The sequence below is a fragment of the Molothrus aeneus genome, chromosome 22 (genome assembly GCF_037042795.1).
Source record: "Molothrus aeneus isolate 106 chromosome 22, BPBGC_Maene_1.0, whole genome shotgun sequence".
Classification (NCBI taxonomy): Eukaryota; Metazoa; Chordata; class Aves; order Passeriformes; family Icteridae; genus Molothrus; species Molothrus aeneus.
Window position 1 is genome coordinate 1612692 of NC_089667.1, and position 23906 is coordinate 1636597.

At 48.5% G+C, this 23906-nt stretch overlaps 1 protein-coding gene and 1 long non-coding RNA gene across 5 annotated transcripts in view; one reads left to right on the plus strand and one right to left on the minus strand.

Moving 5' to 3' along the window:
- Positions 1-23906, plus strand: part of KIRREL3 (kirre like nephrin family adhesion molecule 3) — a 401566-nt gene that overhangs the window by 138337 nt on the left and 239323 nt on the right. The window lies entirely within an intron of this gene.
- On the minus strand, positions 9004-10255 carry LOC136565767 (uncharacterized). Of its 2 annotated transcripts, none has more exons than XR_010784924.1 (4): positions 10143-10255; positions 9552-9681; positions 9280-9461; positions 9004-9184 (listed from the first exon to the last, which is right to left on the minus strand). It is a non-coding gene; the product is annotated as an uncharacterized lncRNA (long non-coding RNA). The 2 variants fall into 2 exon arrangements; XR_010784925.1 differs by lacking the exon at positions 10143-10255 and adding an exon at positions 9804-10020.

Below are 23906 nucleotides of genomic sequence, written 5' to 3' on the forward strand. Positions count from 1 at the left end.
CTCTCAGCTTCCCCCACCTCCTGTGGCAGAGAACATCATTTCACTTGGCTGCAGAGCCCGAGCCTCAGAGGGATACGGTGTCGGTCCACAGGAAATCTCAGCCATGGGACCCAGATATTGCATTTAGATGTAGTTGCTTTCATTAACTCCCTATTTTATAGCACTCATCAGTCTTTCTCTCCCCTGCCAGAAAGTCTCCAATGTACTGAGGAATATTCAGGCCTCTTTTGGCAAGCGTCAGAGATAAGTGGATAATAAAACACACCTTGAAAATATTCTCCATCCTATTATTAGCCACTTTCTTATTATACTTGCAAAGAAAAAATTCCAGTTATGAAGCAGCACACTCCTCTGTATTGTCAGTCCATCGTGCTCAGACACTCGCAAAGAAAGTCTTTCAATAATATTCTCACTATTGTTTGTTGATTGGCTCTATTAATCACTTTTCACAGCCTCAGCTACACATTTCCATGAGCGTGCACAGTTTAAACCCCCCTCCCTCCCCGCAGCCTCCTTTTATGCTCCCATGAAACTTTGAGGATGCCTAAACCCCTGCTTCAGCAGGAATGAGAGGAGACAGATCTGCAAAGCTGCCTGCTCTCCTTTTAGCGAGAACAAAAGCTCCCTGGAATAGCAACTGTTATTTACTCATCTCTCATCAGCAGATTTGACCTAATTTTGCTCTTCCCATGCCTTTGTTTCAAACACCTGGTAGCGGCATCGCCGGCGGATCCGGCTCTGTCACAGCGGCTGGATTCACTTGGTGGGGGAGGCCAGCTCCTCCTGGGAAAGCTGAGCCTGGTGGCCTGGATGAGCCTTGCAGAGCAGCCCCCAGCGTTTCACTTGTGGGGAGCCCCCGAGAGCCTTTCCTGAGCCCCCAGTGTGCCCACAGTGGGTGCTGGGCAGCAGTGAGCACTCAGCCTCTGGCACGACTCTTCAAGCTCAGTTTCGCTCAGGTGAGGGCACCTGGCTGCCCATCCACTCCTAAAAATACACCCAGACCCCGATTTGTAGTGATCCCAGCCCAGGTAAGGGCTCAATGCCCACTGGTGGCACTGGTTGTGTTTGCAGCAGCCCCCAGGGCAGGAGCTCTGACTTCACCTCAAAGGCTGCCCAGAGGAGCTCAGCCACAGATTTGTCCTGGCTTTCCATTTAAAATAGCCTCCAGCCCTCCTGTGCCAGCGAGGAGGCAGCAGGAAGGGAAATGCACTGATGAGAAATGTGGGGGCCCGAAATTCATTTTTCAAAGATGGCAGCAAAGCCAGTGATTTATCTGCTGTCACCACGGTCCGAGCAAATCTTCCCCACCAGGTGAGCGATGCAGGAAAGGTAACTCAGCAAACACAAAATACAACGAAGCCCTGTCAGGCTCCCTCACCTAGAGACGACTTTTATTTTGAGCCCTGAATGTAATTAACAGCACTGACTTGAGAAAAGTAATGAACTCTCTCCCATGCGGTCTCTGGGATCTCTTAGCCAACTTCCATGCTCTTTGCCTCGTGCATTCCCCACCAGTTTTCCCTCTGTCATCTCTGATTTATTACCTTCAGAGCAGAATCTTCATCCCCAGGGCTCAGCAGCTCTGAACTGGCTAAGAAAGACCTTTGGTGTCATTGGGACAGACCCACTCAGGCAGTGTTGCAGTTTTTGGAAGTTTTGGGTCCCTTGAGGCACTCATCCATCCTGTAGCCAGCCTTCTCCAGGGCTAGCTGGTACAGATGTTTCCAGCAGATGTTTTGGCTCTTTTAGGAAAGCTGTGTGCCATGGAAGCCACCTCCCCCTCCCTTCATCCATTCCAGCCATCACCTCCAGCAATGACCACGCTTCACCTCCCGCCTGCACGGGGCAGCCACAGCCCTGCCTGGCCAGGGACATGGGAAAGTGTCACAGCACAGGCTGACTTGTACTGATTGCTGTCTGGGGTCTGTGTACAAATCACAAATGGGACAGGACTGCTGTGGAACGTGCCTTGAGCTGTTTTATTTTCCAGCATCAGTCTCATTCCATGGTCATGACAATGGGAAGATGCCAGCAGCTCACATCCCAGGCAGCAGACAAAGAATTTAATGTTACAACTTACTTTATGAGTTTTTTGACCAATCACACAAAGCAAAAGCACATTGACAGTAGTTCTGTTGAAGCACTATAAGCACACATACCTTTGGTTAAAACAATGCTTGCTTATTTCAAATACAATACCTGCTTGTAAGCCTTAAAACACAATGCACAGAGCTCCATTATTAAGCTTCAACCTTCCTAATATCTTGCTAGATAAACTTTTCTGTAGCTTAGGGAGTTATTCTAGCCATGCATTAATACACAGACCATTGTTCTAGTTGTCCTTGCTTTTCTACTTTTTAAATAATTTTTCTGCTGACCAATCTCATGGCTGCTGCTTAGCTCCAATCACAGTTCTGCTGTCTCTGAGGCTGCCTTTTGCAGCTTTCCCAAAACCATCTGATTTTGTAGATTCCCACAATACTGAACGCCAATCCAGTTATGAATAAGAAACCCACCCCAGCTCCATAAACCAGCCTCTGGGCTGACTGACAGAGGTCTCAACCAATAACATCTCCCCTAAAATACAAGCCTTTGACTGGATCAGAGTCTGGGAGGCATAGGGATTAGACCAATGGCTGTTTAAGAGCCAGGAGCTTTGAATTGCCTATAAAAGCAAGCCCTGAGCAATAAAACAGGCTGTTTGGCTGATGAACAGCCAAGGTCTGTCCTGTGTTATGTCTCAGACACGTGAACATCACGTGTCACAAAAGGCTTCCCAGGAACCTGGGAAAGCAGCACAGCCAGGATGCAGAGAGGAGACACTGTCCTTTCAAACCTTTTGTAGGGTTTGAGGTGCTTGTGAAGCCAAGGCTCAGAAAGAGCTGTACAGCCAGGAAGGGGGATGCTGGTGGAGGTTGGAAAGGGACCCTGCTCCACAGTCTGTGTGTGCAAACTGCAAACTAAATCCTTTGGTGCAGAGAGGTCCAGCCTTGTGGGAGGCGTAATTCTGGCTCAGTGGTTTTGCATCTGCAGGGTTTGTGCTAATGGCAGGCTTGGCACAGCCTTTTTCCTCTCTCCCCATGGTCCTTCCAGCAGCATGAAAGCTTTTTGCAAGGCATTCCTGGGAATGATGTGTCTGGGAGGTGAGGGAGGTGAGCCTGGCTGGAGGAGGTGGCACATCTAACACACAGCCCCAGCCAGAAGGGAAATCCAAGGTGTGACTGTGCTCTTGTTGAGTTGTAGGAACTATGGAGAGACCCAGAGTGTTTGGAGGTCATGGCCAGTGTAAAGGGTTTAGTATTAAAGGTCTTTCTCTGTTGGTCCCTGCTGCCAGAATTAGGGTCTGACACTCAGAAATCCAGGTTAGTGTCTCCTGTTGGCTGCATCTCCTGTGCCCAGGGAGGTTGTGGAGTCTCTGTCTCTGGAGATATTTAAAACACACCTGGATGTGTTCCTGTGGCACCTGCTCTCTGTGACTCTGCCTCAGCAGGGAGGTAGGGCAGGACAATGTCCAGAGATCCCTTCCCGCCCTAAGTGTTCTGGGATTCTGTGATTCCCAGAGCAAGGCAGCCAGACCAGCTGAGAGTCTCACTGGAAAATAAATTATTTAGTGCACCTTCAAATAAAACCAGGGGTCTTTGCTCTCATATCGTTACTGTTTTCTAATAAAGGTGCCAAGAAACTGTTCTGCCTGAGGGGTCAGTGCTGGTGCACGGAGATCACTCACTCTGCAGGCAGATTGGGAGGGAGCTGCACGAGCTGGGGCCGCCATCCCTGCTGGGTCATCCCTGGTCAACAGCTTAGCTGGGAAATCAATCAGAAAGCTCAAGATGCTGTCAAATAAGGCTGGTAATTCCCTCTGTTGTACCCAGCAAATAATGGGAGTTTTTATACATCCACTTTGGGCTTTTTCAAACAAAATTGAGAAAGTAATCACCTGCCTGCTTGAAGGAAATTTCCAGAAGCTTGAAGGTGCTGGCCATGGGCTCTGCTCAGATTTTAGATTATTTTAACTACAGTGCTTTTCCTTCAATCCCTTTTTTTTTTCTTTTTTTTTTTTGGGTGGTTTTGGATGGCTGAGTCGTTCTTGACCTCCTGCCTCGAATTCTCATGGTTTGTTACTGCTCATCGTTAAAGAGCTGCTGTGCTCTACACCAGAATCGATGCAGTTCAGGCCCAGGGAAATGAATCCTGTTGCCAGTCAATTCTAATCACTTTGGGACCCTTCTGAGTGTGAGGAAGTTCTATAAATGCAAGCAGGACCGTGGGATGCATGAGCTCTTTCCAAGTGCCCAAGGTGTGGATAGTGAGTGCTATTGAAAAGCTTTCACCTGAGGTTTGGCTTCATTATTAAAATTATTTCAGCAGTTCCCCAAGATCTCCTTTCTTCCTCCTCAGTGGCAGCACAGCCTGGGATTGGACTGGGCTGTTCTAATGCCACATATCTGATTATTCCATTTGCTTACCTCTGCTGAGAGGTACCTGCAGAAGGAACAGGTCCATATATACACCCTATTTGCCTGGATTTAATGGAAATTGTAGTTTTGATGCCTGATTCTCTCTGTTTTCCTTTATTCTTGCTGGGAAGAATATTCCCCATAACCAGATATGTGGGTGTTGGGTGCAAAGCCTGTGAGGAAGTTTGGGCTCCCAGAGCTGATTTTCAGTTTTTATTGCCCTAATTGGTCAAAAATCTACAGCAACCCTGCAGTTCCCCATTACCTTTGTCATAAAGGGCCTGGAGTGACAGGACAAGAGGGAATGGCTTTAAGATAAAAGAGGGAAAGATGGGATTTTGGGAAGAAATTCTTCCCTGTCAGGGTGGTGAGATCCTGGCACAGGGTGCCCAGAGAAGCTGTGGCTGCCCCATTCCTGGAAGTGTCCAAGGCCAGGTTGGAGGGGCTTGGAGCCACCTGGGACAGTGGGAGGTGTCCCTCCCATGGCAGATTGTGGAATGAGATGTTCTTTAAGGTTCCTTCCAACCCAAACCATTCTGGGATTCTGTGCTGAAGTTTGTGAGGTACCTGCTAATTTATTAACACTCCACTCACTTTTATTAATGCTCCTAATGTGCCACTGGCAGAGCCAGGACTTTGGGAGAGGGGATTGTTCTTATCTAAAGGGAAGGCAATATTTTACTGTGAAAAGCAACACAAACCAGCATGAGACTCCCGATAAATCATGTGCTCAACATCACCCGGCTGCGACGGAAATTAATGGGAGTTGCAAGGCAAAATTCCCCATCATCTCTTGCAAATCTCAACTGGAGCTTGTGTTCTCAGCCTCACTGCTGTGTGCAGCCCATGCTCCCACGCTCGTTCTTCATGGAAAAAGGGCCCTCCAGCAGCCTGTAAAGTTTATGATGAGACAGAAGCAACTGGAGCTAAACTGTGAGCTTTTTGTCACCGCCACACGCAGCCACTCCGGGGCTCGGCAGGGCCCGGTGGCTGTGAGAGAGAAGCAGAGGAAAAGCAGCAGAGTCTTCAGTCACTCACAAAATATGCAGAGCTGGTTTGGAGTGAGGCAATAACCTTGGAGTTGCTCTCCCGACTCTAATAACCCAAATGTTGAAGGCACTGGGTTGTAGCTCATCAGGAATGGCGCTGCCCCAGCTCAGCGTGCTCAGCACCACACCAGAGCTCTGGAGTTGGGAAAGGTCCTTAATGAAGCATTAATTCATCCAGCACCGCCTGCTGGGCCTGCTGCTCACACAGGAGGCCACACGGTGTGTCCCTGCTGGAGGAACTTCTCTTGCTTTTCGTTTTCCTTCTCTTCCTTTGCTCCTAGGAAGGTGCCATCATTGCAGGTAATGAATTCAGTGCAGGTGGCAAATCACCAGATCCTGCCATGCCCATGGCTGCTGTAAAAAATTTAAGACATCAAGTTCTGTGAAACTGCCTGTAATGAAGCATCCCCTCGTTACCTGCAAGGAACACATCGTGGGAGGCTTCTCTCCCTCTTCTGGAGTTACCCCACAGCAGCGTTAGGGCTTTTTAAACCTTTTTGATTTCTTCTCTCAGGATGCAGCTTCTGCTCAGATTTTTTAAAACTTGAAGAGAACATAAAGGATCTTACTGCCAGAAGCATCACATCTCAAATGCCATGGAGAGATTTTCCTATTTATCATTTTTTTCTGCAGGCTTTTTGAACCCTGGTGGTACAGCAGACAAAGAAAAGGCCAAGCAAAAATGCCTAGAAATACAGTGAGGAGGAGAAGTCATAGAATCATTGACTCCTGGAATAATTTGGTTTCACAGGGTACTTAAAGCTCATCCAGTCCCACCCCCTGCCATGGGTAGGGAGACCTACCACTGGACCAAGCTGCCCCAAGTCCCATCCAACCCAGCCTTGGACACTTCCAGGGATCCAGGGGCAGCCCCAGCTGCTCTGGGAAACTTGTGAGAGGGTCTTCTCACCCTCACAGGGAACAATTCCTTCCCAATGTCCCATCTAACCCTGGCATCCAAGGTGGAAGCCATTCCACCTTGTCCTGTCACTCCATTCCTTGTCCACAGTCTCTCTGCATCTTTCTTGTCAATTCCTTCAGGCTCTGGAAGGCCACAGTTCACTCACCCCAAAGCTTCTCCTCTCCAGGTGAGCACCCCCAGCTCTCCCAGCCTGGCTCCAGAGCAGAGGGGCTCCAGCCCTGGAGCATCTCCGTGGCCTCCTCTGGGCTCCTCCAGCAGCTCCAGCTCCTTCCTGTGCTGGGACCCCCGAGCTGGAGGCAGCTCTGCAGGTGGGGTCTCAGCTGGGGGGCAGAGGGGCAGAATCCCCCCCTGCCCTGCTGCCCAGGCTGGGGATCAGCCCAGCACAGGGGGGTTCTGGGCCAGGGCCTGTCCAGCTCTCCCCCACCTGCACCCCAAGTGCTTCTCCCAGAGCTGCTCTCCATCCCTTCATCCCCAGCCTGGATGATCCTCAGGGTGGCCCTGGCCCAGGTGCAGCACCTGCCCTTGGCCTTGTTTAATTTCATGAGTCTGTCCAGGTCAGGACAAGGTTGGAGGATCTGCTCTGCTCAGTTTCTGTTACCAAAACCAGTTTGGAGGGGAACCAATTTTGTCTTTCTGGGGTTTCTTTTCTCATCTCTCCTCTCTAAGGACACTGTGTACATGTGGTGGAGATCGTTGAGTAAGTGGCAGCATATGGGATTAGGATTTCTCCCTTTAATAATGGTTGAGCTGATAGCAGATTGTGTTCTCTTTTTTTTCCCCTCTCCCACAGAAAATAAGTTGGGTTTTTTTTTAGCATGGGCTTTTCAGCAGGAGCTGTCTGTTTTCCATCAAACATTTGAGCATAGCAAAGAAAGAACATATTGCTAATTTTGGCCAAAATTTGATGGCTCGTTTTTGACCAAGCATTCCTTGCTTTTCAAATCCACCAGCTTGGAGCATAAAGAGGGGATGTGGTGAAATCCTCAGTGCCTCCTTGTGTTCTGCTGCACTTCCTCATGGAAGTGAATTTCCCAATGAGCTGTAAACCTCTGCTCCTGTTCCCCTCCATGAATTATCCAGTGCTATTCCAGCGCCTCGTGGCAGAGCACAGGCAGTGAATAGGCACTGTCATGAAACACTCCAGAGCTGCAATTAATAACTCAACCTGCAGAAAGAGCTTAAAGAGCTTAAATTTAGAGCTGCAAACTCTTGTGATGCTCTGCCTGGAGCAGGGACTTCTCCCTGTGTCTGCAGGGTGACCTGTGCGTGCAGCTTGGCTTTCCTTCAGGATGCAGATGAGCATTTGTGCCAACTCACAGCCAGAAAATGGCAGAGAATTCCATCCAGATTCAAGGAATATGTGGACTTTAAAGGAGCAGCCAGGGAATGTGTTGATGTGATTCCAGGGTGGAAGTTAGGAGGATGAGGGGATGGAGGGATACAGGACAGCTTTTGCTTTATTCTGCTGGGAAGATGAACTGGTTTTCCTAAGGGCTGGGAAGGGGCCATGTAGGAGCGTTGGGGGGTGGGGATGGTGGGGATGGATGGAGACCAGAGATCTCTGGAGCCAGGCCTGGGAACTTGTGGGTTATTGCAAAGGGCCTGGGTGCAGGGCCCTGCTGGGAGCTGCCAGGCACAGCTCAGAGCAGGCCTGAGAGAAGAGAGAGAGGTAAAGAGAGAGAAGGCAAGAGTGTGGTAAAAGAGATGAGAGAGAGAGAGGTAAAGAGTAAAAGAGGATGAGGTTCCCATTACAATACAATAAATCTTCCTCTGTGTTGAATATTCTAATTCCCACTAACCAATCCAGTACAAGATACAAATCCTACAGCATTTCCATACAGCCTATAAGAATCATTACATTACCACACTGGGTTACATTTTAAACCCTAAAAACTCCTCTTTGGGCCCCTTCTGCCAAGCTGTAGGGTCTGCTCTGACCCTTGGGCCTGTCTGCAAGCAGAGGGTGTTGTTCCATCAAAAGGGGATCACCTTCAGCCAGCCACACTATTGTTTTCCAGTTGTTCAGTAGCTGAGGGATCTCAAAGCTTGCTTTCATTTCAATCTCGCTTATAGTTTCCATATTCTCAAAACCTTTTGCCAGGCAATCTTTTGCCACACTGGGAAGTGCCTGTGGACTCTGTTTGGTCAGGGATGTGATGTCTCACCTGTTCCAGCCTCAGCCTCGGTCCCAGCCCTGCCCACGTCCCCACAGGGTGGGAGCTGTCCCTGCTTCTGCCTCTGGCTGTTGCACCATGAGAGCAGCAGGGAGATAAAAGGAGAGCAAGGAGATAAAAGTGCCCACAATTTTTGGGAGGTGGCATGTGCAGCCCAGAGACCCATTCCACTGAAGGAAGCAATAAATCCCAGCTCTGGGAGCGTGCTGGAGCACTCCTGCTTTGCTGTCCCCTCCCCATGCTTTGCACTGGCCCCATCCCCGTTATCTGCTCATCCTGAATTGCACGGGAAACATTCATGTGGGAAAATAATCCTTTCACCAGGCCAGCTGAGAAAAATAGCTATAATTAAAAACAATGATGCACTGGGTTTCGAGCAGTGGTCTTTATTTCCCGTCAGGCTGCCAAAGACCAGGCCAATTAATCTGTTACAGGTGGGAGTTTATTTTAATATCATGTTGAAAGTCAACCAGGCTGTTTGGCTTCGTTTTCCACCATCTGACTTGGTCCTCCTGCCCTCTTGCCTTCATTAGTGGGAGACAGTAAAGAAAATTACAGTCTGTCCTACTCAAGGCAGCTGTGCTGGGAGGGTTTTTAAAAAGACAGAAGTAAATACCAGTGACCTGGCAATTACTGGAGCATTGTTTATTCCAGTGCTAAATGCAGAAGCCACAAACCTGTTAAACTGTAGGAACATGGAAACCCATTATAAGGGAGATTAAAGCAGCTAGCCTTTGAAATAAGAGTTTGTTTTGTTTCAAGGTGATGCACACAGGATTGTTTCTTTCTTCCTGATGCTTTTAACTCTCCCCTCTGTAGTGTCACATGGAATTCACACAGAGAGATGTGGATGCTCGATCTGTGGAGGGATATTCCCAGACAATTAGCTTAAAATAACCTTCCCTGGCTGCCCCCTCGGGTTGGAATACACTGAACTGATTAATATTACCTGGTTTGACAAAGCAATTCATTAGTGGGCAAGCAGAGGGTGATGGTGGATGTGGTGGCCAGGAGAGCTGGACCGAGGAGCAGGCTGTGTTTGCCTCTTCAATTTCCTTCAGCTGTGGGAGCTGGTGAATCTTGGAAAACAATGAAGCGGAATTTATTCTGATTTAAGTACCTTTTTAATGCTCAAATGCATGAATTATCTTCCTGTTAATTGGAGGATTTGAAATATCAGTGAGCATATGCACAGCCTTACCTCGGCTGTTCCCTGGGAAAGGGTAAAGGCAGAAAGGGCCTTGCAGGGAGATGGGGGATGCAGGGGAGCTGCAGCCAGGGGAGGCTGTGCCATGCAGTGCTGGTGCTCTCAGCCTCACCCAGCCTCTCACCAGGCTGGGCAATGCCTGGGAAAAGTCACCCCTTCCTCCAGGGCTGTGGATGGGGTGAGGTGGGCGAGCAGGGGCCCTGCTGGCTCCTGCCAGCTCTGCAGAGGGAAGCTCTGGCTCCAGCAGTGGAACTGCAAGGAAAGCTCAGCTGCAGGTTTAAGGGGGCTCGTTTCTGAGAGAGAAAAGCGAGGTTTGTCTCACCCTTGCCTTACCTTTGTGTAAAAGCCTTTCATTCAAGCTCCTGCTAAGGCTTTGTTGCTTTGTGTGCTGGGAGGAAAGGGAGACCTGGGTCCCTCCCTGAGCATCCTCCTGACAAAGCCTTGCTCCTCCTCCCTGCCAGAGGAGCTGCTTCCCGTGGCCAGAGCTGATCATTTCCCTCTGTTCCCTTTGCTGTGGATGTGTAGCACTCCTGCCTTTCCCTGATCTGGAGACAGCCCAGGAGCATTTCCCCATCCACCACGCTTTCATTACTCGATTTATCTGTTCGGTGGCTGCAGTGAGAATTAGTTATTAGCAGTGCCCTAATCCTCAGTAGCTCACTTCATTTGACTGGAGCCAGAGCCAGATTTTAATCTTGGTTGTAGTGGTGTAAATCCTCAGTCAGCTTCAGTGGAGTCGACCCAGGCTTTATAACAGTGTGAGCAAGATAAGAGTCCTCTGTGTCCCTTCCTCCACGGAGCCCTTGGAGGGACTAAGTCAATATCTACCCCTATTCTCATAAATCTGTATGAACTTGGCCAGTATTCCCCTAGGGAATGCAAATCAAGATGGGAAATTTCCCCCCCTTTCATTTCAACAGGACTATCTCAGGAAAATATAAATCTAAGTATTAACTTGAGCTGCCAGCCCAGAGGGTCACAAAATCAGGGAAAATGGTCCTGACATGCCCTGTTAACAGGGAGTGCTCCCCAAAAGATAGGAGAAGATGAGGTTGGAGGGGGGAAACAGCTGGCAGTGGTGATAAGGCTCTGCTGGAGCCGGGGGTGTGCAGCTGCACCTACTGCTGCTGAGGCTGGCTGGAGCCTGTTAAAATGCTGCTTTAACCACAGGAGGGAGGCTTAGATGGGCTCTTCATGCAGGAATCTGCCCGTGGGACAGGGATGTGGAGTAGGAGGACACCTCTGGGTGTGGTGGCTGTCAGAGGGAAGCTCTCCCAAGGTATGCTGGAGCCTGGAGTGGGCTGGTGATGGAGCAGAGGCATCCACCAGCCTGGCACATCTTTGGCTTGGCATTCTTCAGTAATGATTTCCCATTCTGGCTCAGCTGAAGTCCCAGAGAAGAGCAGGATGCCTTGGGAGGAGAGCTGGAGGGCAGCTCACAGAGCAGGGAGGGGAAGAGCCCATTGACACCCAAGGCTTCCATGGAAGGTCCTCCCAGTGACCACTGATGTCTAAAACCCACAACAGCCCTGGCCAGCTCTGTCTGTCATCCACATGTAGATTTACCAACACAGCAGGCATTAGCATGTCCAGGCAGAGCACTGAAAAGTACCTTGGCTTGTTTATTAAAGAGCACATTTCTCCCCAGATCACCAGCTGACAGAGCCCTTGGAAGGTTAAGCTTGCATCCTAGTTCATATTTCCTTGCTCCTTATAACAAAATTACCCAATTCATTCAAGTCATGGATCTTTCTGCAGCTGAAGCAGTTTCCCAGAGGAAGTTGTCATGCAGGCTCACAGTTATGGAAATGCCAGAGTTATTTCTGACACCAGTAAATAATAGTTCTCTATGCACTGACACTGTTTTCTTACCTTACCAGGCTGGGGCTGGAGCCGTGATTTAGATGTTTGCAGCTGATTAGCATTTTTGGGACTGTGGTAAGCAATTTGTGCAGTGTGTTTCAATCTTATTTTATGCACAGGAAGGAGGAAAAAAGTGATTAGTGCTCTTTGGAAAGAAATGTCTGCTAAATTGTCCTGATCAAGGTAAATCAAGACATCCCCTGGAATGATCTGGGAGCCAGTCCTCCCCCACAGCTACTCCCCATTCAAAGGAAAATGAAGACCTTGTGGTTTTGTTTGCTGGGGTTTTGTGCTATTTCTGCCAGGGAAAGAAAGATCTTTCTCCTGCAAAATCTTTTTTCCTGAGATAGGGAAAATAGGATCTAGCCTCTTGCATCAGGAGATGTCAGTGCATGCAGAGGGCTGAAAAAAGCCTTGGGGAAAGTGCTCATGCCTCAAACTCTGGAACCTCTGCAAACTCAGCCCTGAGATGGGGATGCCTGTGAGAGGAGAGGGCTGAATGTGCCACGGAATCACAGGATCATGGAATGGTTTGGGGTGGAAGGGACCTTAGAGCTCCTCCAGTGCCACCCCTGCCATGGCAGGGACACCTTCCCCTGTCCCAGGCTGCTCCCAGCCCTGTCCAGCCTGGCCTTGGGCACTGCCAGGGATCCAGGGGCAGCCCCAGCTGCTCTGGGCACCCTGTGCCAGGGCCTGCCCACCCTCACAGGGAGGAATTTCTTCCCAAAACCCCAAAATCCAACCTAACCTTGCCCCTGTCAGTGTGAAACCATTCCCCTTGTCCTGTCCCTCCTTGTTCATTTAATGAGTCCCTCTTGGGGCACCCCAGGACCACTCCTGGGGAATCTCACAACCATCTCCTGGGCATGGGATGCTTCCCAGCTCCAGCTGGAATAGATTCTGTGTATCTCCCCCTGCCATGAACACTTGGTTTCCCTTTGCCCAAAGCCCAGCAGGAGCTGTAGGACACAGGGAATCCCTGCTCAGCTCCCACACAGCAGCAGCACCACCATGCCAGGGACTGGAATGAGGGTCCAGGTGGCAGCAGGGACAGGAAAACACCCCAAAAAGGACTGGGTGTGAGCCACCAGGGGCTGTTTTGTCTGCACAAGAGATGACTGAGGAGAGCCACAGGAATAATCTTCCAACACAGAAACAACTGGTGGGCAGAAAGGAAGAAAGCTTCTATCTGTGTCCACAGAAGATTGGACAAAAAATAATAAGCTGTTATTGCAGCAAGGAAATGTTAAGAAAGACATTAGATATAGCTTCCTGAAAAAGAAATGAAATAAAAATATAGCTTTACAAAATCTCAGTTGCTGCAGGTGCTTAAGCACTGCTTAGACAAACTTAGTCCAGGTGTGGCAAAAGGGTAGAAGTCCTGTCAGACAGGCTTGGTGATGCACTTGCTGTTCAGTCAAATCATCCCCATGCACAGCCATGGAAAACTTGGCCTAAAAGAGCATCCACTGGCAAAGAAACCAAACAGCACAGGCTCCCAAGCTCTTTGCTCCTGTTCCTCACCTGTGTTGGGAGTTCCTGAGCGAATCTCCTCTGCCCAGGATTATGTTTCACCTATCTCAGGAAAATATAAATCTCTGTATTAACTTGAGCTGCCAGCCCAGAGGGTCATAGCCATGGGGGCAGCTCACAAGGCCCACTGCCATGCTGAAATTGAGAACACTGTGGTAATTAATGCAGGACTTCTGCATCCTAGGGCTGTTTGACCCTGCTGCGAGATGAGGATGTAAAATTAACTCAGAGCTCTGGCTTGGGCTCCTCTCTGGCTCTGGGAAGCTCCTCTCCAGCTGGAAAGGAGGAGCTTGGTGGTGATTGTTTGAGATCAGAGCTATTCCTGCAACCTGGCTGTCCTGTGAACCTCAGCTCCATGCTCTGCCTCCCTCAAAGCACCCCCACCAGCTTTGGTGTTGGTTTCTGAGTCCCCTGCTCTGTCCCTGAGGCAGTGGAGCTGTGGCTGCTGTGGCTCCCTCCGTGCCTGGCACCCCTTTGTAATTATCTCCAGCCCAACTGCTCATTTCCAGCAGAACTTTAAACATTGCTCCCTTTTATGTAGCACAGCTTTTTAATTTCCCTCCCTAACAGAAGTGATTGTTTATGTTGTAAATGCCACATTAGGCCCTGTGAAATGGAGATGGAATTGATTTTCATTTTGGAGATTTCACAGCTTGCCCCAGAACTTTTCCTGTTGATTGCTGGTGCTGGGGAGGCCCAGGAGTCAGGAATGGCACGTGCAGTGGGGGATGTACAAACACCAGAGTCTTCCTCCAAGTGTAGCTCATGGATCATGGAATGGTTTGGGTGGGAAGGGACCTTAAAACCCATCCAGTTCCACCCCTGCCATGGCAGGGACACCTTCCACTGTCCCAGGCTGCTCCAAGCCCTGTCCAGCCTGGCCTTGGACATTTTCAGGGATGTAGGGGAAACTTCTCTGGGCACCCTGTGCCAGGGCCTCCCCACCCTGACAGAGAACAATTTCTTTCTAATATCCAATCTAAATCCCCATATTCCAGCTTGAAGCCATTCCCCCTTGTCCTGTCACTGCAGCTCCTATGAGATTCCCCTTCTCACCCAGCTCAGTCCAGCCCTGTTACAGCTTCCAGGACTCAGTCAAGGAGCTGCCTGGTGATTTCTTTTTTCTTGAGAGGGATGCTTGGATCAAACTCTCCCTTCCCAACTCTGACAATGAGGAGGGGGAACACAAACCCTGTGAGGAACCACTGAGGGAGCTGGGGGTGCTCAGCCTGGAGAAAAGGAGACTCAGGGGTGACCTCATCACTCTGCAGCTCCTGAAAGGTGCCTGTGCTCAGGTGGTATTGGAAAATCAGAGCCTCAATGCAGGGAAGAAATTATGAGGAGGACTCTATGAATCAGAAGGCTAATTAATTACTTCATCATACCAAATTATTCTACACTATATTACACTATATCTAAACTGAAACTGCACAAGCACTCAACAAAACCTCCTGACTGTCTCCTGACCAACTGTCAGGACACAGAGTGCAGAGATTGGTCAAGAAAACAAAACACTCACACCAGAATCTAATCAAGCAAATTCCTTCAGGTAAATAATCTTCTAACACATTCCACATGTTCCAAAACACAAGAGGAGTAAATGAGATAAAAATTGTTTTGATCATTCTTTTCTCTGCTTCTCTCACTGCTTCTCTCAGGTTCAGAGAATGTGAATCCCACAAGCTGGGGCTGGGCTCTTTCTCCAGGCAGCACTGACAGAACCAGAGCACACAGCCTTGAGCTGCACCAAGGGAAATACAGGTTGGATAGCAGCAAGAAGGTTTTCACAGAAAAAGTGATAAAGTTCTGGAATGTTCTGCCCAGGGAGGTGGTGGAGTCCCCATCCCTGGGTGTGTTTAACAAAGCCTGGATGTGGCACTGGGTGCCAGGGTTCAGTTGAGGTGTTGGGGCTGGGTTGGACTCGATGATCTTGAAGGTCTCTTCCAACCTGGTCATTCTGTGATTGTGTGAATTCTGAGGTGGGTCCCAGTCAGCCCATCCACATGAGATCCAGGCCTTGGCATGTACCAAGGCCTTGCTCTTGGTTGCTCCATGTTTGTGAGAATTGATGTATTTACCCTGTAGTAAACAGGTAGGGTGTGTACCCTGCTAAGTATTGATTGTTACAGTAACAGTATTACTAACAGTGCCTTCACTGTGTGCAGCACATGATGAATAAGACCATCAAAGGTTTTACAGATCAGGAAAGAGGGGGAGATGTGAGAAATGGACTTGTAAGGAATTCTTAAAACCTGACAGAAAGCTCACACAGTCTTGTACATCTGTATGCAAACTCTGAGATAAGGTGTGCTGGCTTAGGAAGGCCATGGAATAGAGATGACATTGTGGAGAGAGAGACTGAACTAGAAACAAGTTTCAACAAGCTTCAAAATATGGCCTTGCAAAAAGACCAGATATTTTAGAGAATTGGAACTGTGAAAGATGCATTGTAGCAGGACCACGTGGGGTAAAAATATGGATGATTGGTGTTAGAAGTAATAGCAGCTTTGTGTGGCAACAGCTAATAGGCTGAAAAACATTTCTAAGGTATTGTAACCAGGAAATAGGCTGGCTTCTGATAGAATGGCATTGAGTTTTACATCTCTTATGTCTCACCCTTCATGGAGACTGATAATGGAATAGAATCTTTTAAAGCTCCTCTCAGTTGCCCCATCTCTGTAAAAGCTGGGAAAACCAACAATGTTCTGGTGGGGCAAGCCATGGAGATAGTTCTTTTTTAGGCAGAGATGTGATGGAAACTCTTTTCCTCACCTGTGCTTGCAGGATCAGGACAAGCTCTGAGGAAAAGGAAGCTGTGTGTGTCACCCTCCTGTAGAACAGTGGGATCACCAGTGCCCACTGTCCAGCTCCTGTCACCAAGGATGGGAACACACCTTGGGGATGTAAAATCCTGTAAAATCCTTAGGGATGTTATCCTTGGTAAGATCCTTGGGGATGTAAAAATCCCTCATGTAGGGAGCAGAAGGAGCTCTGCCAATCTACAGGGCTGCAAGGATGTGATTCCCTATCCCATCTTAGTCCAAGCAGTAGGAATTGTAGAGGTCAGGGATGGTTTTTTTGGTCCCCAAACTGCATGGAAGTTCCTCTCAGCTGCTGCAGCTCCTTCTTTTAACACAGTGCTTGTGTTTGATCACCCTGATCTCAATGGATCCCAGGCAGGGCCCTCAGTGACATCACAGTAAATCATCCCAGCAGCCCAAAGGTTGAAATATGTTTGCATCACCCATTTCTCCAGGAATGCTACAGAAAGAATCAGCTTATAAATAATGAGGCTTGAGCACGGGAAGTTCATAAATGCCAGGGCCTGTTGAACCATTTGCTGCCAATAATTCATTATTTTATAGAGGGCAAAGGGAAAAAATGCACGAGTCTCCTATCATCTTAAAAAATGAATTAAAAGTAGCTGCAGAATAATCTGTCCTGTTCCCAAAATGCATTTTTGGAGCAGACTTCCTCAATTCCCATGTAAATACAAACCCCCCTCTGGCACTGGAGCTGGATCTGCCCATGTGAGCGCAGAAGGGAGGCAGAAGGATCCGAGTAAGTGGCATGAAGACAATTTGCTTGGACCGGGGAGGAAGATGCACTCTGACAAGGATAGATGGAATGAGGTTGTTGCCAGAGAAAATCTCAAGGAATTGTGAGCCAAGTTGGGGGGAGCCTTGGATGCAGCGAGCATGCAAATCTCCTTGTGTTTTTTGGTTTTGAAGTAGTAGCAGAGCAGGAAAGGGGAGGGAGGGGGCTAGAAAAATCCAAAGAAGCTTTGTCAAGTCTGACATTCCTTTTGCATCCAAAAGTGGGTATTGATTTTCCACCCGTGACTGCTATAAATGAGAATTTCTGTGTCGCAGCTCAGGCCCGCTCTCCTTGTGTTTCTTATCTCTTTAAATATGATTACCTGCACTTCATGGCTTCACAGGCAAAATTGTAATGAACTTTGCCAGCCCAGGCAGCCCCACGTTGCCGTGGTGTGCGTGAGCAAATGAGTTCCACCACTTCCTCCTGTTCTGTCTCCGGGCTACAGGTTTATTGACTTTCCGCTAATTTTCTTGTCAGGATAATTCTCCCAATCAAGATTTAAAACAAACTGGGAGGTTACTAAAGTGCTGGTGGTTCAAGTCCTAAAGCTTTTTGTTTTGACTGAGAGACCTTTGAGCATTTGGGTTATGGGGGGTAGATGAGGGAAGGGGATGGGTGGGGGGGTTGTGCTTGATTTTGGTCTGGTACAAAGCTTTTTGTGGAGGGAGTGGGTTGTTTGTTTAGAGCAAATCCCTTCTTCCATGCCAACATCTGCTGCTCTGTATTTGCTCGCAGGGGAAACTATAAAAAAAAATAGAAAAAGAAAGGAAGAAATAGATTATTCCCACTGCATCAACCTACAGGCATCTGCTGGCTGCAATTTTCTTCAATTTCTTGCCATGAAAAGCAAGAGCGTTCATTTTGTAAGTGCTGCTTTTGTGTGTGACCTATATTTTGAAAACTGATGGGGTCACCACCTCCCTCCTCCCAACCTGTTGAACCAAAGAGTGTCTGAGATCTCTCCTAGATTGTATTTATCTCAGAGATTATTTAAAAAACAAGGTAGCTATTACTAATAAGACCGTGTTGTTCTGGTGAGGTTTGATTTTTTGCTTTTTTTTCCCTCTCCCCTTTACTCTCCTTCGGAGATGAAAATCCCAGCCTGGCTCCACCTGACCAGGAAAGTGCTTCCTTTGCTGTCTCCATCCTTCAGAGCTGATTTAAAAGCACATAATCTCCCTCCACTCATCATCTCCTGGCCCTCTTTGATTTCCCCCCCGTGGGTTGCTATTACGCTGGCTGGCAAGAGTCGGGAGGTGTCAGAGCCTGTCAGGTACATTTGAAGACATCCCATTTGTGCATATGGATACACACATTGCAGCTCTCCAGTTGCTTAATGACACATCTCATTCCCCTTGGATTGGAGCTTGGATTGGCACAGGCAGAGCCAGGTGAGCTGCAGCAGCCCAGATCCATCCGTGTTCAGCACTTCTTTTGCTCTTTATCAACTTTGGGGTCTTTTTCTTCCCTGTCAGAAGTTCCTCTTTTTTTTTTTCTTCCCCTTTAATCTCACTTTCTATTAAAAGTCTTCCCAGAGCTAATGTAATAAATTTAGATCCAAAGCCAGATGCATAGCAAAACTTTTGGCAGAGAATACTCTATCAGAAGACATTGCAAATGAAATATGCTTCCCCTTGGGGATTATTCTACAGTTTAATTTAATTTGATATTTCAAATTAAATTAATTCAAATGGTTATGCAGTTTCCAGGGAAAACAGACTTCATTTATGATGTTCTGCCACCAAATTGTTTTGCTCCTATCATATATCTTATATTGTTAACTGGGAATGATAAGTAGTGACAACGTAGGATTTTTTCATGCCCTTTGTTTTGCAATTCCCATCCTAAAGGGAACAGAAACATCTCCTTATGCAGGGGTTTCTCTGTGGGGTTATTCCAGCATTTCCACTGAAACCTTACTGTGGCTGAAAGTTAGATTTTCATCAAAATGTGGCTTAAAAAAACAATAATGTGTTTCCTTTGAGAAGGTTTTGGGTTCATGGGACTCCTACCTCTTGCCTGGTTTCAATTCACAGAAGAAAAAATACCAACTCTTTGTTTGGGATTGGGGTTTTGATCTTCCAGACTTTATGGCACGGGCAGGAAGGATGTGAGGAAAAAGGTCTGAGATGCTTTTCTAGCTTATTCTGTTGGTTTGGGATTGGTTTGGACACTCTTGGGGACTCAAAAGCAGCGTGGGCAGGACCTTGGGGGAGCTGATTCTGCCCCTCTCAGGTGAGACCCCACCTGCAGAGCTGCCTCCAGCTCGGGGGTCCCAGCACAGGAAGGAGCTGGAGCTGCTGGAGGAGTCCAGAGGAAAGGGAAATGATTACAGGGATGAAGCACCTTTGCTGTGAGGAAAAGCTGGGAAATTTGGGATTACTCAGCTTGGAGAAGAGAAAGCTCCAGGGAGACCTAATTGTGTCCTTCCAGAACCTGAAGGGATCCTAAAAGAGAACTGGAGAGGGACTTGAGACAAGGGCCTGGAAGAATGGGACAAGGAGGAATGGCTTCGATTGCCAGAGGGCAGGGATGGATGGGATATTGGGAATTGGGAATTCCTCCCTGGGAGGGTGGGCAGGCCCTGGCACAGGATGCCCAGAGCAGCTGGGGCTGCCCCTGGATCCCTGGGAATGCCCAAGGCCAGGCTGGGCAGGGCTTGGAGCAGCCTGGGATGATGGAAGGTGTCCCTGCCATGGCAGGGCTGGAATAAGAAGAACTTTAGGCTCCCATCTAATCCAGGCCATTCCATCAGTCTCAGCTTTTCAGCCAGAAGTTATTTTCTTTAGCAGGGGCAGGCCAGAAGTTATTTTCTGTATCAGTTGGTAAAATTTTTGCACTTCCCAGCCAGATCCAGCTTCACCTGGGGGAGAATCAAGAGGGTTGTGCTGCACTTGGGGGGTTCCATTTCCTTTCATCCTTCAGGAACAGCAGGGAGCTTCCTAAAAACAGCCCAAACCCCAAAACTGGATTGTTGTGCCTTTAGTGTGCCCTGCCTGGAGTAGGATTACTGATGTTGTGCCAGCCCTAAAGCAGCTTCCCAAGACCTGTGGGAATTCCCATGGGATTCCTCTGTCACCATCTTATCCTGCTTGTGCAGTGAGTGATTGATTCAACATGGCTTTCCCCCACAGACTCTGATTATCCAGAGTCATCAAGGAACTTGCTCCAAACTCTGAAGTACATTAAGACAAGGTAATTCAGGGAAGTCTTTGCATCTGGAAATCTCTGTAAGCACTTTCCTATCTGCTGGCCTGTAGAAAAGCCATTATTCTCGACAGGGGAAAAAATATTGCTAATATCACAAGAGGCTTTGGAAGAGAACATAAAGCTGGTTTCATTTTCCAGTCAACTGAGATCTAATATTTCCTGTACAAGATGTTGAGATGTTTTAGAAAAAGGAGCAATGTTTATTTGTCTAAAGCACCACACACACACACACACACACACAAGTTCTATATTGTGCTTCTGGCTTTTTTCCATTGTAAATGGTTTTGCAGGGAGAAATCTCTTTCCCATCCATCACAGCCAGTAGATTAGAAAAATATAAATATCATCTAAAGAGAATGGAGCTGAGGCTCCTATGGAATGCTCAGGAGAGAAATGACAAATGCAGCATCCCTGGTGGTGGGGAAGGCTGGGCTTTGGGTCAGAGATAGCCTTGTTGTCTCCCTGGCGATTTATTTGCTTACACTCTCCCAAGACAAGGCTCCCAGAGTGATATTTCTTATCAGACATGTCTTTTGGGCTGGTCCAAACCCATTTCATTGAGCAATCTGCCATCAGCAAAGGAAGGTTGGTCAAAACATTCTTTTTTTTGCCCTTAGAAGTGCATCCACTTGAGGGTTTTTCCTCATTATTTTTCAAGTCCTGCCAGGATTTGTTCCAGAGTAGTCCCAAAGCACTCTGGGGACCATTGGATTCTAGTGCCCCCATGGTGCTGATCTCAGCCTGGCAGCCAGGCTGATGCCCCAAGCTTTTGTCTTTTGAGCCCTGACCATTCCCTGACCAGTTTTGGGCATGATGGGAGGCAAGTCTGTGCCCTGGAGGGCTCATGGATGGCTGGATGTGTGTGATGAGGATAAAGCTGTAGTTACAGGGCACGGCTTGAAGTGAGAGAGGACCCTCCCTCATCCCTTTGGCCAGCCCATCCCCATGGCTGGGAGCACTGGAACACTGAAGCTTTCAAGTGTTGGGATTTTCATCATTTTTTCCTTTTTAAATTCCTCTTCCTTCTCTTCCTCCTCTCCTTCTCCTCCAATTTTTTTTTATTTGTTTATTTTTTTTATTTTCATTTTTATTTTGATGATGATGATGACAATATTATTATTATTATTATTATTATTATTATTATTATTATTATTATTAGTCAATGTTTTTCTCCTCAGTGCTTCCCTGGCAGACAGGAATTCTTCACCTTGAAGGTGCCAGTGCTTTGGTTTGATGATGTGCTGCCAGTGGTTTTGGTGTGGAAACCCTGCTAGAGCTGAAGTTGGTCTTTGGGCACAGTCAGGGTAGTCAGGGAAATGTCCTCTCCCCCCCAGCTGAATTAGGCTCAGGTTTAATTTGGGTGTGGAGCACCCCCAGCAGTGGGTGTTCCATTGTGTCTCAGTGCTGCTTCTCCTCAGGCAGAAACCAAATCCATCCCAGCACAGATTTTGCTTTTTTCATTTTGGTGATTCACCTTGTCATCCATCTTCCCCAAAACCTCTCCATCCCCCAAAGCCCACCTGGGTAGGGGGAGCACGTTCTCTCCTGAGCACAGACACAGAGAAAGAGAACATCCAGGCCAAGGCTGCCTCCTTTGCCTTGGCTTCCTCTCCTTGGAAGCTTTTGCTTTTAGTGGTGCTGATGCCTTTTGGGCTACCTAAAAACAGAGGCCAGACAAAATTAAGGGAATAAAAAGCAGTTTTATTTATTGAAGGGCCTTCAGGTACATTTAGGGCAGACAAAGCCCCCCAAGGGCTACACACAAAAAATGGACTCACAGGTTTCACACTTTTATAAATTTGGTCCATTTGCATTTTGGGGGCTAATACTCCAATTATAGTTTCAGCTAATGAAGTCATTTACCCCAAGTTTGTTCCCCCAACTCCCTTTTGTTCCCATCCCTCACAGCCTGAGGCAGTGAGGTGTCCTTGATTGCCAGGCCTGGAGAGGAATTGTTGTGTCTGCCCAAAATGGGGAAGCAGCAGCTCCCACTGGATATGGAGTTTAGAATTATACACTAAAGAACTGCAGGATTGCAAATCCTCCAATATTATTTCTATTACAAAAAATATAAATAATAATTTATATTACAAAAATTTTGTAATTTACAAAAATATTTTGTAATTCACAAAATTATTTTGTAACTCATATTACAAAAATGATAAAAGCTACCATCCTAAGGCATCAGTGCTGCCAGTTCCTGTAGTCCCACAGGCCATGTCTGCAGGGTCAGGTCCTGGGAGGGGATTTCTGGGAGCGCTCTGTCCAAGAGCTCGGGCGGGGAGCAGCTGTGCCCAGTGCCTGCTCAGGTGCTGGAGATGACAGAGTTCAAACGCCTGCAGGCAGATGCTCCCTGCAGCCCAGCTCATCCTCAATCCACTCAGGTGCCTCTCCTGAGGAAGTTTCTCAGGGCACTGTGTGCTCTGTGACACCTCTGCTTTTATGGTTTCGTTTTTCTCTGCTGCAGCCTTTGTCTCTCAGCACAGAGAGTCACAGAGAGAGATTGCCTGACCCTGGCTCTGCTTTGGGCAGTTTTGTTCTCCCCATGTGCCTGAGGGGCCTCCACAGGCAGCCCCAGCATGGAGCCCTCCAGGCCAGCCTGGGCAGAGCAGGGATCTTGGGAGAGCTGACCATGGAATCATGGAATGTTTTGGGTGGGAAGGACCTTAAAGCTCATCCAGTTCCACCCCTGCCATGGCAGGGACACCTTCCCCTGTCCCAGGCTGCTCCCAGCCCTGTCCAGCCTGGCCTTGGGCACTGCCAGGGATCCAGGGGCAGCCCCAGCTGCTCTGGGCACCCTGTGCCAGGGCCTGCCCACCCTGCCAGGGAACAATTCCCAATATCCCATCCATCCCTGCCCTCTGGCACTGGGAGCCATTCCCTGTGTCCTGTCCCTCCATCCCCTGTCCCTCTCCAGCTCTCCTGGAGCCCCTTCAGGCCCTGGCAGGGGCTCTGAGCTCTCCCTGGAGCCTTCTCCTCTCCAGGTGAGCACCCCCAGCTCTCCCAGCCTCTCTCCATTGGAGTGTTCTCTTGAGGGGGTTCTGTCTGGGGGGTCAATAAATGGAAAATTTAGTCACAAGCTGCAGGATGGGCTCTCAAGGCCATTCAGAGGTGCTGGCCACACTCAGAGCAAGGGGAGGCTGCTGTTATCTGTAAATCCCTACAGAAAGCCTCTGGTATGGGCTGGCTTTCCCAGGGAGGTGCCTCTCTGCTCCTGCAGGTGCCTGGTGTCCCTGGAGAATGGCAGCTCAGGTGAGGGCATTGCTGCCAGACCCCACGGCCTGAGCAGCCCACGGTGCCTTTCTTCTCCTCCCAGAGTGTGACAGACTGTCCCTCTGGGCCTTGGGGTCAATCTGGGGGCTCACTGGGGTGTCTGCTTTGCTCCAGAGCCAGCTGAGTGCCACAGAGGTTAATGGCTGCAGAGGGAAAAGCCTCCAGGAATGCAGAGTGTTTGTCCCAAGCACCTCTGGGTGACCCAAAGCCCTCAGAGGTGGCTCTGGGGGCCAGAGTCTCACACACAGCCCTGCCTGGACTGTGAGACCTCTCCCTGGCCTCAGGAGCACCATCTCTTTGTGTTAAATACATCAGTGCAGATAAAACCTGTGATCTAGGAGGCTCTGGCTTCAAAACCTGTTGGGGGTGAGCTGCTGCCCTTAAGGTGCTTCAGGAGTTATTGATGGAACAACCTTGGGGGCCGAGTCTCAGCTCTGACAGAGGCGAAGGAGAAATCATTGTTTAAATAACCCCCAGGGACTGGAACTGCTGGTGACCCAGAAACACTTTATTTTTTTTATTGCTTTCCATAGCTTCCCCAGGCTAAAGCTGTCTCCAGTAAAGGAAAACCAGGTTGTTACTGGGGGAGTAAGCAAATTAGCAGATGAGGGCAAAAGC